At 40.6% G+C, this 18,545-nt stretch overlaps 1 pseudogene; it reads left to right on the top strand.

Moving 5' to 3' along the window:
* The first annotated feature begins 16,076 nt into the window (after positions 1 to 16,076).
* Positions 16,077 to 17,368, top strand: LOC114106723 (AP-4 complex accessory subunit RUSC1-like; annotated as a pseudogene).
* The last annotated feature ends 1,177 nt before the right edge of the window (positions 17,369 to 18,545 follow it).

The raw sequence follows: 18,545 nt of genomic DNA, 5'->3' as shown, positions 1-18,545 counted from the left end.
AAATGCTAATTGTGTGTGCTGTTGTCATAGTTTCTCACATTGTCCTTGGAGGTCTCACTGGCTTCTGACAAATAAAGAGTTGCCTTAGAAGGGAAAAAGGAAGGTGATGTCCTGGAGCATCTTGTTATAAATGGAGACAAAGCACAGAATCTCAAAAGCTGAGCACTGGGAGGTTAAAGTCAGATTTGTGGGGTGTTCTATCCTGGCACTCTGGGAACTGAGTCAATAGGGCAAATACAATTTAGCTTGGATCAGGGAAACTTAGAGGTAGCAGGGCATATTACATGACCCGATTTATAAAAAAAAGTCCAACTGATTTGATTAAAAATTTACTTTTTTTTTTTTGTACTAGGGATTGAACCCAAGGGCACTTAAACACTGAGTCACATCCCTAGCCCTTTTTATTTTCCATTTTGAGACAGGGCCGCACTAGGTTGCTTACAGCCTCACTAAGTTGCTGAGGCTGACTTTGAACCTGTGATCCTCCCATCTCAGTTTCCCAAGTGGCTGGGATTATAGGTGTGCCACCACCATGCCCGGCTCACAAAAATTTTTACTTATAATGAAAACCTTAAAATCATTTTGTGTTTATTCTTACCCTGATATGTGGGAAATCCAGTAAAACCCCATAGAATAGAGGCTTCTATTCCCTAAATACACACTTTCAGTAATATCTTGCTAGATCACCTTGTCTCTCAAGACCAGTTATGGGAGTTGTTCCTATGACTGTGCTGATAATGGGCACTTAGAAATTAGGTAAAAATCTTAGTGAATAAATGGGCTAGAGAAAACAAATTCACCTTCAGTCACCTTGCTGACTTTTTTTTAGTACTTGTTACGAAATGTGCATATATTTTTGCAAGTATTATTATCATGTAAGATAAGACTGATAGGATTGAAACCAAATCACAGGTTCAAGTTGTAGGGACTAAAGTATAATTTGAATTCATTTTTTTGTTTTATTCATGCATTATAATTATACATGATAGTTGAGTTCATTTTGACAAAAATCACACATGCATGGAATTTAATTTTCTCCATTTCAGCCTCCAGTGCCCCCACTTTCCCTCCCTTCCTTCCTCCCTCTGTTCTCCTTCCTCTCCTCTATTGGTTTTCCTTTCAGTCATTTATTTATTTATTTTTGATTGAGGCTTTATATAATAAAGTGGGAATTAACTATTTTTAAAATGCTATGGGGAAACAGATAATTTAACATTCATTAACCTTGTCTTAGATGTTCAGAGGGAAAAATGCACTTAAGTGAGCATCTCTCAAGAACCACTTTATTTGGTTGGGGAGGCAAGAGTGATGGGGGCAACTCTTTTTTCCACCTTGTACTTGTTTCTCAGCTGTATTTCTAGATCTGAAGCAGGAAGGCATGTTGGAATGTAAATGAAGAAGTTCCGTAAAGGAAGATTCAGTGTCTCAAAGATTTCAAAGAAAGGTATCATGCTTATTCGCCAACATGAGGGGGAAATGGGAGTGTGCACAAAGATCCCACTGTAAATAAAGGTGAAATATTAATTTAAATAAAGGTGAAAAATTACAACCCACCCATGCTTCTTGCCTTGTGTTAGGCAGGAAATCAAATCTGTGGAAGGTGATAAACACATTTCTGAGCTAGTACAGAATTTGAATTTTTTTATTTTTATTTTTAGATTAGTCATGCATAAGACACGGGTAAGCTGACTTTATTTTAGGCCGTGGGGGTAACAAAGATCAGCCACATGCCTGAATATAGATATCTACACACATGCATATATATTATATATTTATTTCATGATATTTACTAATTGTACATATTTGTGGGTTACAGTATGACATTTGAATACATGTATACAACGTATAATTATCATATCAGGGAAATTGGCATATCTATCACTTCAAACATTAATTATTTCTTTGTTCTGGGAACATTCAAAATCCTTTCTACTAGCTATTTTAAAATATATAATTAATTGTTGTCAACCATAGTCACCCTACTGTGCTATAGAATATTAGAAGTTATTCCTTTTATCCAACTGCACCCCTGTACCCATTAACCATTCTCTCTCCATTACCCTCTACTCCCACCCTTCTGGTTGAATTTTTTTATTGTGAAATTTTTACAACAAAAATTTTTGTAACCTTTATTGTTTTTTTTAATTCGTAATATGTCATAAGCAGTCCATGGGCTGTGTGTATGTTCTGTTTTGCATAGTAACCTCCTCAGGGGATAGGTCTGGTACTGCGAACTCCCTTAGGGATTGATTGTCTGATGCAGGTGAACCTTCCCCTCAAGCTCTGTCTAAGATCCCACACAGCACCTGAGATATGTGTGAGATATGTGTGACCAGAAGACATTGGAGCAAGACTCGGCCCTTAAAACTTTATCCCTGCCTTTGATGTCCAGTTATAAACCGAAAACAAGCTCAGGCTTTCTCTGTTTCCAGCTTGGAAGCTTGATCCTTAAGGTCAAAGAGCCGTCCTGCCCTGTTTTCTGGATACTACTATCTGTGTTGTGTGATTTTTTCCACCGCCGCCTTCTTAGCTTAATGTTGCAGCCAGCCCGTTTAAACCCAGTTTGTCTCATCTGTGTGGGTCGCAGTCGAGAGTAACACCAAAGTTTTTTGGTTTAGTTTTTTCCTTTTTTAAAATTTTAAAAGTTTTTATTGGTGCATTATAATTATACACAATAGTGGAATTCATTTTGCCATATTAATACATGTACATAAGTTGCTTGATCTCTTTCCCCAGTACTTTCTCTTTCCTTTCCCTCTTCCCCCCATCGAACCAGTTGCTCTACCTTACTGATCTCCCTTCTATTATTATGGTTAGTATTAGTAGTAGTAGTAGTAGATGATCATCATATATATATATAGATATATATTTATGTATATATACATAAAAACAGGACTTATCATGGTTTATTTGTACATGGACATAACATAATTTGGTAGATTTTGTTCCCCAGTACTTCTCTAAGCCCTCCTCTCTTCTCTCCTTCTTGATTCCCTTTATCTACTCTATTGGTCTCTCTTCAATTTTCATGAGATCATCCGCCACCTCTTATTTCTGCATATGAGAGAAAACATTTGACTGTTAACTTTCTGATTCTGGCTTATTTCATTTAGCACGATGTTCTGCATTTCCATCCATTTACCAGCAAATACCATAAAGCCTTCTTCTTTATGGCTGAGTAAAAGTACATTGTGTATATACCACATTTTCTTTTTCCATTTGTCTGTTGATGGGCACCTAGGCTGGTTCCATGACTTGGCTATTGTGAATTACACTGCTATAAACATTGGTATGCATGTATCACTCTAGTATGCTGATGTTAGTTCTTTTGGATAAATACCAGGGAGTGAGATAGCAAGGTTATATGTTGGTTATATAGGTTATATAGATTCCTAGCCTTTTGAGGAATCTCCCTTCTGCTTTCAAAGTGGTTGTACGAATTTGCAGTCCTATCAACAATGGATAAGCATACCTTTCCCCCTACATTCTCAGCACCATTTATTGTTATTTGTATTCATGATGATTGCCACTCTAACTGGTATGAGATGAAATCTCAGTGTAGTTTTGATTTGTGTTTCTTTGATTACTAAGGATGTTGAACATTTAGTTTCAGAGAGATAGAGATAGAGATAGAAAGATAGATAGAGATGAGAGAGAGAGAGAGAGAGAGAGAGAGAATACAGATAGAAAACAAAGTTGGATTTTAATTTTGGCTTCCTGGCTCAGTCACTAAGCAGTGGTAGGATTTGGCACAATTTCCTTCTCTTAGCCCAACTTTCCTCAAATGTAATATGGGAATGATAATAAAGGATTGCTCTGGATGCAGAAAGGATGCCTACTGTGGCCTGGCATATAGAAAGGGCTCAATGCATAATCTCTACGATTAGTGTTGTTTCGTGGCTGCTATGGTTACGATCCCCCTCTCCTCCCTGTTAGCTGCAGACTGGCCTCTGGCCCTTATGTTTTGAGCTTATCCTTATGAAAAGTCACTGTGCTGCCAGTAAAGGAAATGGCCTGGAGCCCTATTCTCAGATATTGTTAGGACATAGGAACCCGCACTCACTGCATGTTTACTCAAGCGAGAGGATTCAAACTGCTTCCTCTAATGGTCCCTGAAAAGGGCTGAAGCTTTGTCAGTTGAGCTTTTGAGATCTGGCTGGCTGCAGATGAATAATTAAACTCCTGCCAATGCAAAGGTACCATGGAAATTCCTTAAAGGGGCCTGCTATTTTCTCTATAATGGCATCTCCCCACCCACCACCACCACCTTAATAATCAGATCTGTGTTACTTAGCCAAAGTTAGAGTTGTAAGCCCGGACCATTACCCTCTCCCTCATGGGTAGTTTCTCAATAGTAATTGTATGTTAGCCTCTCAGTCCCCACAGACCTGGCTGAGAGGGGCTGGAGTGGGTCCCACCAGAGCTGAGGGAGGCCAGTTCCTGTCTTAGTAAATTGCAGAAAGAGCCACTCCAGGGGAATACCAAACAGAGGAGACAAGTATCTTCTTGCATGTTGATACCCTCCTGGAAGGAAAACCACAGCCCCCGGGAAAACTTGGCCTATTTGTATAACATCCTGTTACTGGAGGGCCAGAATTCAGGCATGGAGAGGTACTTTAAAACAAACAAAGAGCCACTCCTGAAAGTGTGCAAGGATTGAAAAGAAGCCAATTCAAACCCCAGCGTGTTCGGAAGAAATTGTTAAGTGTGTTTCCTGTCTCTAACCATCAGCAGTGGCATGTTTTTTCTCCAAGATTTTTGAATCCTAAGGGACTACTTCCCAGCATGAACCCCCAGGGCTCAGCTCCACATGCTATTTGTGTAAAATCACACATTTTAACACAGCTGGACTGTACTGAGAAAAAAGAGCTCCTTTAATTTTTTGACCTTAATTCTGAGGCTTATAATACCTGTGAACAAGAGAAAACAATTACCTTTAATTCTTTCAATCTAATTGCTAATTGTCCTATAACCCAAAGATCAGTCTTTCAGAGTTTCCTCTCATCGCTTCCTTCCCAGAGTCTTTTAAAGGTGCCTATTGGATGTGTGGGAGGAAACTGATGGATTATGTATGTGGCAGAGAAGATTGGAGGCCCCTGGCAATGATATCTTCCAACTTCTCCTGGGCAGTGGTCCTTGTGGCCCTGGTTCCTGGACACCTTGATGGACTTTAGGGTAGCAGTGTGACTGGAGAACTCATGCTCTGTCTTATGTCTACAGGGATTGTCAACTTCTTTCTTTGGCTGACCATTCTCCCAGTAGTTCCACATGAGTGCAGACCCTCAAACCCTGAAGAATCCTCCAGCAACTTGCTGGCTTGGGCATCCACCCTGCATCTGCTCAGATGCATTGGATACATGAGGAGCCTGGGAAAACTGCACCTCTGGGCCTCCCCTCTTTAACCACAGAGATACAGCTGAGACCCTGACCCAAGGATGTGAGTAGAAATGGTTTATTTAGGAGGTGAAGCTGGGAAACTCTAGCAGAGAGTGAGGAAGTGAATGGGGGAAAGGAGAAGCCATTAAAGCCATACTAATTGCCACCAACGTAGGCAACTGGAGCTTAATTGCCTAGGGGAATTATGGGAACTTTGTAGAACAGGCCACAGAGTTATGGACATGTTAATAGCTTATAAAGTTAATTATGAAGATTAAATAGAATATGCACACAAAATAATTAGCACAGAACCCAGCGCATAATAAGGACTCAATAAATGTAAACACACCCCACTCCCCCATAAACCCTCCCACCCCAAACTCCTTTCTTGCCAGTTCTTTCCACGGCTTCTTTGGCTCTCAGTTGTTCATCTTGTTTATAACCACTTCTCTCTGTTTCTCAACTACCTTTTTATTTTTACTCCCTGAATTGAAGGCAAATATTCCTCAAGGTCCACTCTCAAATTTTGGCTTTTTTTTTGTGTGTGTGTGCACTGAGAAAATGAATCCACATGCAGAGCTAATAGGAAAAAAATGCTCAAGCCTCTTAAAACATTAATGAATAGACATCCCTTTGGGGTAGACATTCCATCCCAGCCCCAGGCAGGGGAACCAATGCAATCTGTGTCAAAATAAAACTTGTCATTTCAAATGTTTTAGGAAGTGCAGTAAAGCAGAAGGCTGAACATTTATAATTTTGATAACATGAAGAGTTGTGGGTATTGGGGGAAGTAAGTTTTCTCATATTGTTTTGATAGGAACAAAAATTTATCTTGCCACTTTAGAGGGCATAGTATTTATTAAATTATTAATATACTTAACATTAGTATGAATAATATTTATTAAATCTGAAAATGCACAACATTTTACCACCCAACAATTCTACTTTTACATACCCACTACTGAGAAACCCGCATATACACATAGTTGGTAACTGCACTAATGTCAGCATAGGACAAAAGGAGAAAGCATTCTACTTGATTAAAAACTTCAGGTTAATAGAAGTTTTTAGTTTTAGTCAACTTAAGGTTAAGTGAAAGAAACAGGGCCTTGAGAAGCAAATCCCAAATTCCATTAAATGGGAAAAGAGACAAATTGAGAGAGCAGCAACCAAGTTCCAAGTCAGAAAGAGAAGAGAGAGGAGGAGGGAAGGGCCTCTTTCATCTGGAGACAATTTCAGGATGAGGCAGGACTGGACAGAACAAGTAGGATGTGCCAGTCTGAATTGCCACTTAGGGGCTCAAGGTTGAGAGGGTTATCACAGGCTGCATAAATAAAGGGAATAACAAGCTTTTTAACCTGTCCTTCTGCCTGTGATTGATGGCTGGGATCTGTAGATTCAGATTCATTTGAAGCCAACAGATCAGTAAGATAATCTCAGTGAGGTAATCATATTCCTTCAAACTTAGTAATCAGGACAGTGTGTGCTGGATGGTAGAGGTCAGGTGTGCATCAGGGAGCCCACTGAAGAACTGAGAAGAATAAGGATGAAAGCTGGGATCTCAGGGCTCCCTCTACCATTCCTGTTTGATATCATTCTTATCAGCCATTTTGCCCTTGACTCTTGATGGTACGGGGCAAACCCAAGGTGGTCAAGGCATAAAAGATGGGTGGCACATCTTCACTGGTACAGGATTTCAATGTTGAACAGGTACTTAATCTGTGATGTTGTCTTACCTAACTTCTCACCCCAGTAAAGGCCCTTCTAGATGTTTCCACCAGAGTTCACATTTGGCCTGTGTGATATTCAACTTCCTTCCCAAGTCAATCTTCCCTTGCTACCTCTTTCTGTTGATGGTGCCAATATTTGCCAAAATCCAGACAACTAACTTCTACACTATTATCTTTTTCTTTTCTTTTCATCAAAGCAAATCTCTTCTCCCTGAGATTTTCTTTGAGTCATCCTTCATTTCAATACCCACCAGTCTACATGAGGAAGTCATTGCTACTTAGCAAACTTCTCCTTCCCTCCAGTCTCTCCTGGCCCATTGCATTCTGCACACTGCTCTCCCCAAAGCCCACATCAGCCTCCTATTCTCTATCTCATTAGTCTACTTCTTAGCCATCTTCAGTTTGATTTTTCCCATATATGAGAAATCACTGCCCTAAAGGTTTTCCCCTCCAAATTATGCCCTATTCAATATTTCCACTGTAGCCCACTTAATTCTTGCACTCATCACCATGAGCCCCGTAACCATTGGCCTCTTTGATTTTCGTTTCTCCACTCTACCCTACATTCCATTGCTGCAGTAATCTTGCTTATACATCATTTCACCAAGCCACACCTCAGCTCAAGTATGTAGAAGGCCTACCACTTCATATCACATCAAATCTAAACTTGGCCTGGCTATCATCACCTGACCCTGTGAGCCAATTTTCCCATCCACCCTTACTCTTTCTTTTTACAGGAGCAAGTCTCCCCCACTTCCTCTGTTCTATAAACGTCTTAAGTTTACTCCTAATGGTACAGCTTCATTCAGACTTTGTCCTGTGCTTAATCAAAGCTTGTTTAAGTTCTTAAGATCTATGGGATCTTTTATGGCTATCTGCCCCAACACATTTCATGTTCTACCTACCAATTGGTTAGATTCCATCCTGTACTTGTTTTGAATTATCCTCTAATAGTTCCTTGTTTTATGTGTAAATTTCATGTACTCCAAAAGCAAGTCCACATTGATATCTGTTTTTCTCTCCCACTGCTTTATGCAAAGTAAATTTATGATAGATATTGCTGAATTGAAAGTTCATTTCCAAATATTCCTTTGTGAATAAATACAGTATTGTCTTTTAGATCTAGCTTAAGTGACCAAGGGATAATACTCACAATAATTCAGCCTTATGTATATCATACTATTTAAAGCTTCCTTAGAAGATAAAACAAAAAGCCACAAACATACAAAGTGTTAAAAATGTGCTAAGTTAATGGCAAGTGACATATGAGTCAACAACGGGTTCAGGAAGGAAAGGAAAGAAAGGATCTTGACTTATTTTTAATGCCAGAATAAATATGTGTACATACTTCTAACATGAAAAGTACTTCTCAGGGTTGTATTTGTTTTGTGTTCTTATGTCCCTTATGATGAGTTTCAAGTTTGAAAAGGGACTGTATGAAACACAAATGAGGTCATCAGGATTATATGAGTTTGTTGGGAGGGGGGGTTACTTAAATCCCTTCAAATGCTTTTTTCTTTTCTTTTTTTTCCCTTTATTTATTTATTTTTTCCTTTAATTTTTATTGTTGGTTGTTCAAAACATTACATAGTTCTTGACATATCATATTTCACACTTTGATTCAAATGCTTTTTAAACTTTTCTAGAATCCAGGTATAGTTAGAAGGTTATTATATTGCCAATATCCGAGTGTAATAACATTTTGGAGACTAAGCAATATAAAGATTGAGACATAAAGAGCAAGGATCAACTTAATCCAAGTACACTGCACTTATTTGAGATAAGGAATAAGTATGTTCTTTTACAATAAAAATTAGCACACTATTGAATTTATAAATTGTAATTAGGGATGGCTGAACCAGTTTGATCAAAAAATCTGCCAATTCTTTTTTTAATTATTATTATTAGTTGTTCAAAACATTACATAGCTCTTGACATATCATATTTCATACATTTGATTCAAGTGGGTTATGAACTCCCATTTTTACCCGTATACAGATTGCAGAATCACATTGGTTATACATCCACGTTTTTACACACTGCCATACTAGTGTCTGTTGTATTCTGATGCCTTTCCTATCCTCTACTATCCCCCCTCCCCTCCCCTCCCATCTTCTCTCTCTACCCCATCTACTGTAATTCATTTCTCTCCCTTGTTTAAAATATCTGCCAATTCTTTAAGCCAAAATTTAATACTTTGGTGGAAATCTTCCTTTACCATAAAGATCAAGGTATTGCTCTTGATGTTTCTAAACTGTTGGAATATCAAAATCAATATTTCTTGTTCTTCAGCACTTACAAACATTTCAGGTTAAAGAAAAATGGGATTTACATCATATTAAGACTCTTGGAGTTGGGGATGTGGCTCAAGCGGTAGCGCACTCACCTGGCATGCGTGCGGCCGGGTTTGATCCTCAGCACCACATACATACAAACAAAAATGTTGTGTCCGCAGAAAACTGAAAAATAAATATTAAAAATCTCTCTCTCTCTCTCTCTCTCTCTCTCTCTCTCTCTCTCTCTCTCTCTCTTTCTCTTAAAAAAAAGACTCTTAAAACAGATTCTACAGGGTAGTCTAGGAAATTGACTAGAATATACAGGGACCCATATTACAGACCCATATGGGGCTCTGTAGTCAGACAATTTCAATGCAAGAATTAGGGTCACATACAGTATAAGAGAGAATGAACAAGGGCATGTGGCTTTTGAAAGTCATGAGTATTTGCTGGATCAAGATGGCCTATTAACATATTTCCTGAAGCCAGTTGGTGATCTTGGGTTGGTAAGCCACCACCTCCCCCAAGCCTGTTTTTACATTCATAAAAGTAGAAAGTGATGATTATATCTATCCTCCTTACTGCACGGGATGTCATAAAACTCCACTGAGACAATACATGATAAAACATGTCAGAAACAATGTATAAGGTTCTTTGGGAAAAATAAGATTTCTGGTATGATACCAATTTAGAGAAGCACAAATAAAAAGGGAAACATTGTATCAGTGTGTAAACCAAATTATTGAAGGATTGATGTCATGGGAATTTCAAAGGCAACTTGATAAGCAAACTATATTTTCTGAATAGTTGGAAAGGTTTTATTGGAGAATTACAATGCTAGAAGAAAAAAGGAGGATAAATGGATGAAACGGAGATGCATTAAATTAGCTGGAGTGCAGGAGATACTGTAACTCTAATAAAAGATAAAGAAGAGTTGGAAGGAAGAATTAAGGGATGGGCTAAAGAATCCCAAGCAGCAAGATCATTGTGCCAACAGTCAGCAGCCAGTTATTTTTTGTATTTTATTTCATTTCAGTTTCACAAACCACCCCACAAGGTGGGCATTCTGATTCCCATTTGAAAAGAAGGAAATTGAGGCTCAGAGAGCCTTATCTGGCCCAAGGCTACACGTTAGGAGATGGAACCTAGAAAAAAACTCAGAATTTTCTGAGGCCAAACTTTTTTTTTTTAATGCCATGGATCAGGATTTATAGAGTAATGGAATACCCCAGAAATCTCAATGGGGCTAGGGCTAGAAGACTAGAGTGGGTGGGAACAACATGGCCTGAGCAACAGGTAGAGAAAATTTCTCCTTCTCCACAACTTTATTTTGGTACTGAACAGACTAATTTTCTTCAAATTATTTTAGTATGCTAATTTCCTAAATCATCAAATGTATTCCTATTTCTCTTTCTCCCTCTAGCTCCAGCAAAAAGAAAAAGAAGATAACTGCAGTCAAGCTAACCCCCCTTTTTTAAACACAAAGAGAACAACCTCTTAGCTATTACTTCTTCTCCACCCAAACCACCTCCTCTGGAAATAAACATATTACTAATGCCAGAGTTGCTACAGGACCAGAATTACGGGACAGTCAACAATAGGAAATGATATTGCAAATACAATTGAGAGCATAATACACACAAGGCTTTGTCCCATTCCCTTACCAAACTTCCTCTTACAAATATCCTCACATAACTGGAACATGATGCTATTGGCCAAAGCATCTCATCAGGGCTGAACCAGAGAGCCCCTGATTCTCATTATAATTAATTGGCCATAATAGAAACTTTAAACAATTGGGCTCATGATGTAATTATGACATGTGCTTCCTTTGATGAAATCTTCCACGGGCTGCAGGAAATAGGCCAGTAAGGAAGTATACGTGCACCAGGCCCACAAGGTAGACTGAAACTACCAGTTTTGTTTCTCCACCCATAGGCCAACTATTTGCTGAATCCCTGTCAAAGAATTCAGAACTAGTTCCTAAGAAAAATAAAGCACATGATATAATGTCACTCAGGACTTAAAACCAAGCTCTTACAGCACATGGGAACTCTCACTGATATTCCTCTGCATCTGGAGTTCAGAGCTCTTAATGACTATCAATGCTGATTGCTCTTTTCTCTCTCCTTTCTTTCTGTTGGGGAATTGGACTGTGAAAGGCAATATTTTCATATTACATGAGCTGAGCTGCCCAGATTTGAATTCCAGCTTTGCCACTTCCTTACAACTTGATTTACAAGCACTTTAACCTCTCCTTGTTCTCAAAATGGGGATGACTACCAGGACATGACTACTAGGAGTCCCTCAACCTACTGGGAAACCTACTGCATCTTGCAGTAAGAGTTGATTCCCTCAACCCCACACATCTTCTATTTCTTCTTACCTGGATTAAATTCCCCAGGCAATCAGTCTTAGTCGTTCCTTTATATAGATCCCCTACCTTCCTTGCTCCTCCTTCTTAATAGTTTTCTCCTGACAGCACTTTAATCCTGTTGAAATCCAATCTTCCATCTTTGTGCTTACTCCTGGATCACTGGCTGTGGCTGAACAAAAGCATCAACACACGAATCACTCTCCTTTTAAATTCACGACTATGAACTTCAAGTGTGCCCTAATCCTGCTTGCTAAACCCACATATTGTCCTAGATTATTTACTCTGCACTAAGGAAATGGAAGCAAGAATATTAGAATTCACTCTTCTATGCACCACTGTGAGAATCCGTTTACCTGAATAGGCTCTGATTTCATTGCTAATTCTGAACAAATCATCTAAGCTCCAGGTAAAGCCATTCCCTCCACCTGCATCCCAATCATAGACCCTGTACCTTTTACCTTTCGTGGAAGTGTCTCAAGTTACTTTCTTCTTTCACATCATCCATGTTCCTCTTTCCTGAGTCATTGCTATTCATGTATGTACTATTGCGTCTACACATGGAAGTCTCAAACCCCTCTCTTAACTCCACTTTCCTCTCCAGCTGCTGCCCCACTTCTCAAATTTCTTTTTTAAGAAGAACTCTTTGATACAGTTGTCATTACTGGCTCTTTCCAATTCAATTCCCATTCTTTCTTAAACCCACTCCATTTCATCTATGCCCTTATCACTTTTCAGTATTGCTAGTCTCTCTACCTTGTGAATCTGACAGTTAGTTCTGAATCATCATCTCACTTTATCTAGAGCAGACTTTGAAACAATTGAGCAGTTTCTTCTCTGAGAAATGTCTGTCTGCACTTGGTGTTCCATTTATTAGGATTGCATAACAAATGACCCCAAACTTAATGACTTACTATTTTGCTCATGGATCTGCAATCTGGATAGGGCATGGTGGAGACACTCATTTATTTTCCACTTGGTGTTAGCTGGGGTGGCCCGAAGGTTGGTCCTGGAATGATCTGAAATTCATTCACTCATATACCTGCTGTCTGGGCTGGAAAGACTTAAACACCCAGGGGCTAGAACACTTGTGCTACTTTGGCATCTGTGTCTCTGTTTCTCTGTGTGTGTCTCTCTCTGTTCTCCCCAGCAGGGCAGCATCAGCATCAGAGTCAGATAACTTACACAGTGGCTCAGCCCTCCCCAGGCATGAAAGAAGCCAGATAAAATCTGTATTGTCTGGATATCTTTGGGAATCATCTAATTTCATTTTTTACCATAGTCACAGACCTGACACATTCATTAGGAAACAGTCCCCATGTCTTGTAAGGGAGATAACACTGAGGCCATCTTTAGGAAATGTAGTCTATGGCATCTGACTCCTAGGGTATTGCATTCTCCTGTCTCAGTGGCATTTCCTTCTCACCCTCCTTTGCTGATTCCTCTTCATCTTTCTCACACTTTAAATTTGCAGTTCCAAGGGCTCGGTCCTTTATCTTCTTGTTTTTATTTCCCTCTCTTTTTTTTTTCGGTGATGCCAAAGAGTCTCATCATTTTAAGAATCACTTATATTATAATGACTTTCAAGTCATATGTCCAGACTGGACCTTTCTCATGAACTGCCTATTCAGTATTTCTTCTTGGATGTATAACAGGCATCTCAAGTTGAACATATCAAAAACTGGAACTCCAGATCTTCCCACCCAAACGTGCCCTACCTTCTGTTTTCTCCATGTGGTTGATGGTTTCTCCATCCTACCAGTTGATCAGGCCCAAATTCCATCTTCACTTTTCTTTTCTCACATCTTTCACTAATTGATTAGAAAACCCTTTTGGCTGTGCCTTCAAAACACATCCATGATATAACCATTATCTCCTAACCATGATATAATCATTGTCTCCTAACTTTAACTCTTCTGGTCCAAGTTTTGTACATTATCTGTTATAATTACTAACATTTTTGACACAAAGCTACAACTCAAGTTTTGTTGCTGCTGTGCATTCTGCCATACTTTCAACAATCTAGTTGGGAACAACTTAGAAAATATGGATGAATAGTGTATATATTTCAGAACTGTTTAAACTGCCTGAATTTGTTTCTCCTTTCCAGTTCTTGAGCAGCTCCCCTGAAGGCTTATAGCAAGACGAGCAACAGCTTTCTTTACTCACTATTGTTAGCATAATTGCAACCATCTTCCTTTTCCCTACCCCCCCTTTATGAATATTGTTCTTATTCCCAAGAAATATAAGCTAACCCGAGATAAAACCTACTGGCCTGGAGACATGCTGGTCTCTCCCTGTTCTCTCACTGAGAGATAGGAGACAACTTACTGGTCCCTGAGATGGGGATGTACTGGTTTCCCTGTTCTTTCCTTGAGAAGATAAAGGGACCTGATGGTTTTCCTGTCTCCCCCTGCCCCCAGAGATAGGAAAACTGCCTCTCTCTGTTCCCAAGAAACAAATTTGTGTTCCATAAGATCAGAGGATGCTTACTATGTCAGTCAAGACTAAACCCACCCCTAGCACGCAGCCATAATTCTTGCCTATAAAAGATAACATCAAGGGGAGTTGTGCTGTGACATCAGGGATAACCTGTCTCCCAGCAGGGATGGAAAGTGGAAGACAAAAGTATCCCTGGATTATCAAGAGCTTCCTGTTCAGAGAAAATAGTTTTTGACAGTGGTTAATAACTGAACTGCCTACTTCTGTTTTAATCCTTGAGCTGTGAGGAAAAATTATTATATTTAGGAAAATGGCCCTGGTTTTAGTCCTACTTTCAGATACATCTGCTGTCATCTCAGGAATTTAGCAAATGCTTGAGTAATCAATTATTCTAAAATACATTTACAAAAATAGAAGTTGGATTATTTATACTAACGCTTATCCAATTATTTCTATTATTCCAGAGTGATTTTAGAAGTAATTACAAAGTAAAAATTCTTTTTTTTAAAAGTATTTATTTTTTAGTTTTAGGTGGACACAATAACTTTATTTTATTTTATGTGGTGCTGAGGATCAAACCCAGTGCCTCACTCATGCCAGGCAAGCGCTCTGCCTCTGAGCCACAATCCCAGCCCCACAAAGCAAGAATTCTTATTAATGTAAGACATTACAAGCAAGGTTGTCAAAACAGGTCTCGTGGGCATCATAATATTCAAACTGGTAACTGACCACTTATATCAAGGAACACTGTGAATTCAGGATTACTCCTTGTTGGCATAATTGCAGCCATCTTCCTTTCCCCCACCCCACTTTATGAATACTGTTCTTATTCCCAAGGAATAGAAACTAGCCCGAGATAAAACCTACTGGCCTGGAGACATGCTGGTCTCTCCTCATTCTCTCACAGAGAGATAGGAGACGACTTATTGGCCCCTGAGGACATACTGGTTTCCCTGTTCTCTCCTTGAGAAGATAAAGGGACCTGCCGGTTGGTTTCCCTGTTCTCCCTTCTGAGAGATGGGAAAACTGCCTGTTTCCCTCCCCTAATCCGAGGACTTGATTCTAACCTATAAAAAGTAACATTCACAGGGCGTGGTGGCACATGTTTATAATCCCAGATGTTTGGGAAGCTGAAACAGGAGGATCATGAGTTCAAAGCCAGCCTCAGCAAAAGCAACTCAGTGAGACCTGTCTCTAAATAAAATACAAAATAGGGCTGGGGATGTGGCTCAGTGGTAGAGTGCCCCTGAGTTCAATCCCGGGTACCCCCTCCTAACCCTGCCCCACCAAAAAAAGTAACATGCTAGAAGGAGCTGCTGCTGCTCTCTTTTTCTCTGCTCAGAGCAGCCTGTCAGGCTCCTGACAATAAACCTGCTTCTTATACCAGGTATGTTCTGCGCCACTTTCTTTTCACTCCTTATGAGGGAGTGTTTGACTGTGGTTCTTCAAAAAGTTGAACTACTTTTTATCATTATATTTGCAATTATGCACATGGAGTGAAATAGTAGTAAGAAATTGAATTCTTTCTTTATTCTAAATATATGAGTAGTTGAGGATTTGTCTTATATTTCAACCAGCCATGCTGCTTCATAATAATAATAATAGTTGCAAAAATTAATACACTGGATTTGTAAGAACTTGAGTGGGAGAATTAATATTCATATACCCCAGTCACCAGAGCTAAATTAGGTAGATACCTTGTGGTTTCAACTTTTTGCACTAAATGCTATTTTGAAATTATATGCAGGTCCCAGGCCTAGTCATCTCCTGTCCTATAGGCCCCAGTCAGCTGGGTGGGGGTTTAGTGTAGTCATTCTGCTCTGGGACTTTCCGGACGGAGTACTCCGTGGTTCTGAGTCATTTGCAGGTGTTCCTGGGGCCCAGTGGCTGTGGATGGCAGATGTCCATAGTGGGACTGGGCAGCTGAAGGAGTAGAAAAAAGGTCTCCTGTCAGTGCCTCAGTGGATAAAATCATCTCACACTTCAGGGTTTCCTGGAACCTGGTTCAGAAGGCCCAGCTGGGGGACAGCAGGCTGAACCCGGGTGTGGGGCACTTGATGGTGCCATCCCTCCACTCCCTGCTTGGCAAATGGGCTGAAACCTTTCCTATAAGACCTCATCACTGGACAACACAGAAGCAGTCCCTGGTGGAGACATCCATGAAGCCAGACTCCAGCAGTTCCCTGGGATCCTGGTATAGCCGAGGCAGCCGTTTGGCTCTGCTGAGAAGCCTCCACAGCCACTTTCATGCCTTCATCCTGGGCCTCCTCAACACCAAGCAGTTGTTGTGGTTTTCCAGTCTCCGGGAAGTTGCAAGCCTGCTGTCCCTTCTGTGTCTGCCCACAGGATTCTTCTACCTGTACTCAGTGCCCTTCCCTGTCCAGAGTTACTACTCCTGCTGCAGCTTATGGGTGTTTACCTTCCATCTGGACCTGCTCTTTGAGTACCACCACCTGCCCTTGGGTCAACCTGAGCCCCTGCCCCTCCATGCTTGCCTTCACCCCTATAGAAAAATGAATAAGCCATGTGGCACTGGAAGCATAGGGGTGGGGGTGGCTGGCCCAGAGTCTCTGGGGAGCTTCCTGGAGGGAGCTCCCAACCCATCAGCTCCTTCAACTCCTCTATACCAGTCAGCTGGTGGGAGCATCTGACCCAGGTCTCCTGGTCTATGCCTCAGGGGGCACTGAGGACTTCCCTCTTCCCTGGTGGAGACTTGGGCAACAAGAAACTGCAGCTGAGGGTGCACAGGAAAAACCTCTGCCAGCAGAGGAAGTGGCACCAGGCAGAAGTGTTGGGCTTGGGAGACTGTTTGGCTTGTCTGGGGTCCCCACAGAAACGGAGTGGAGCCTTAAAGTCCAGTACACCATCCAGTGGGCTACTCCCAACAATGAGTGTGTTGGTTCACGTGAAGCAGGGCACCTTCAGAGACTCCTTCTTAGGAGGAGCTTGTGGCCTCAGCACCCATCACAGCATAGGCTCACAGAGCAGTTTGGGCTTTCTGTGACCACACTGTGGCAAGACCTGACCAGTTAAGCTTCTGGCGTGGACAAGTGCTGAGTGCCATTGCCACAGTGGATGAAAACTGGCTATGCTGTGGGTGGGATGGCAGGGAAGAGTTGGTGCCAGTGGGGAATACCTCCTTTGGTCTCTAGCCTTAGGAGGCTTTGCTTTCCTATGTATGTGTCCCTCTGTCACCTGGGACTGGAACAGCTTCTGAACATATGTAAACTTACCATCCCAGAAACCTTTTTCCTGTCTGCAAAATGATATTTCTTCCCACATCTTTTCTGTAAATCTTTAAAATAAACTTTCCTGCTTCCCTTCATGCCCATTTGTTAGGTGAAACCTGCTCTTCCAAATATTGAAAAGGAATCCCCTCCCATGAAACCTCTCTCCTCTTTCCCATCTGTATAAGGGAACATCTCCTTTCCTATCTGTAAAATGGAACCTAGCCCTCTTCTCCATCCCTAAGTGGTCTGTGTCAGTGCAATTGTCTACATTTTAATGCTATCAGTAGTCCAAAGATGGTGACTATGTAAAAGGGGATATAAAGAGTTAGAATACTGATGAATTATTGCAAGAGCCAAACAAACAAAAAGATGGAGAGAGAAAAGGCAGTAACGATAAGCAGGTTACCTCCTGAATCCCCTCAAATCTCAACGATGCAGTGTTGGTGAAAGCCAAGACAAAGGCTAGGGCTTTGGGTTATTTGTTAATCCAGGTTTTCCTTAAAACGAATCCTAAAATTAAGATTTATGTGAGAGTGATTTATTAAAGAAGTAAGGGCAGCAAAGAAGTAAAGGCAGTAAGGGAATGGTAAAAGAGACAGGAAAAGGGAGGAAGAGAAGCCAGACTGAGAGGTCTAACACACTGCTGCAGTGGATGGCAGGGAGCTGGGCTTCCAGAACTCAACAATCGCTACCGAAGAGTAACTTTCAGCCTTCCAAAGTTATCTGCACATTTGCACAAAATGTTTATATCTGCACAAAATAGCTCCCACAGTTAGAAAACAAGACTCCAAACAGGAGCTGTTTGTCAGGCTGATGGATGGAAAAGTATGATTGATGGAGAGTGATGGGTTGGCACATAAACATGGGGAACAAGCATCCAAAAAAATCTGGGCAGAGTGCCAACAGTGCCTGCTACAGGTCACTCAACCTCTGGGGGTCTAACCCATGGCTTAGGAAGATGAGGATTTGCCCAATGCAAGTAGTGGAATTCATCCCAAAATGACTGCATGCTAGAGTTTTTGTTACCTTTGGACAGAATGAGATATTTAACTCTAGACTCAATGATATAATTTCATCATACATTTCCTTATTTTCCTGTATACCTGAACTTTATCTA

Source organism: Marmota flaviventris, chromosome 2, assembly GCF_047511675.1.
Source record: "Marmota flaviventris isolate mMarFla1 chromosome 2, mMarFla1.hap1, whole genome shotgun sequence".
NCBI classification, from domain to species: domain Eukaryota; kingdom Metazoa; phylum Chordata; class Mammalia; order Rodentia; family Sciuridae; genus Marmota; species Marmota flaviventris.
Note: the sequence above shows the minus strand (reverse complement) of the source record. Positions and strands in the feature narration are given on the sequence as shown.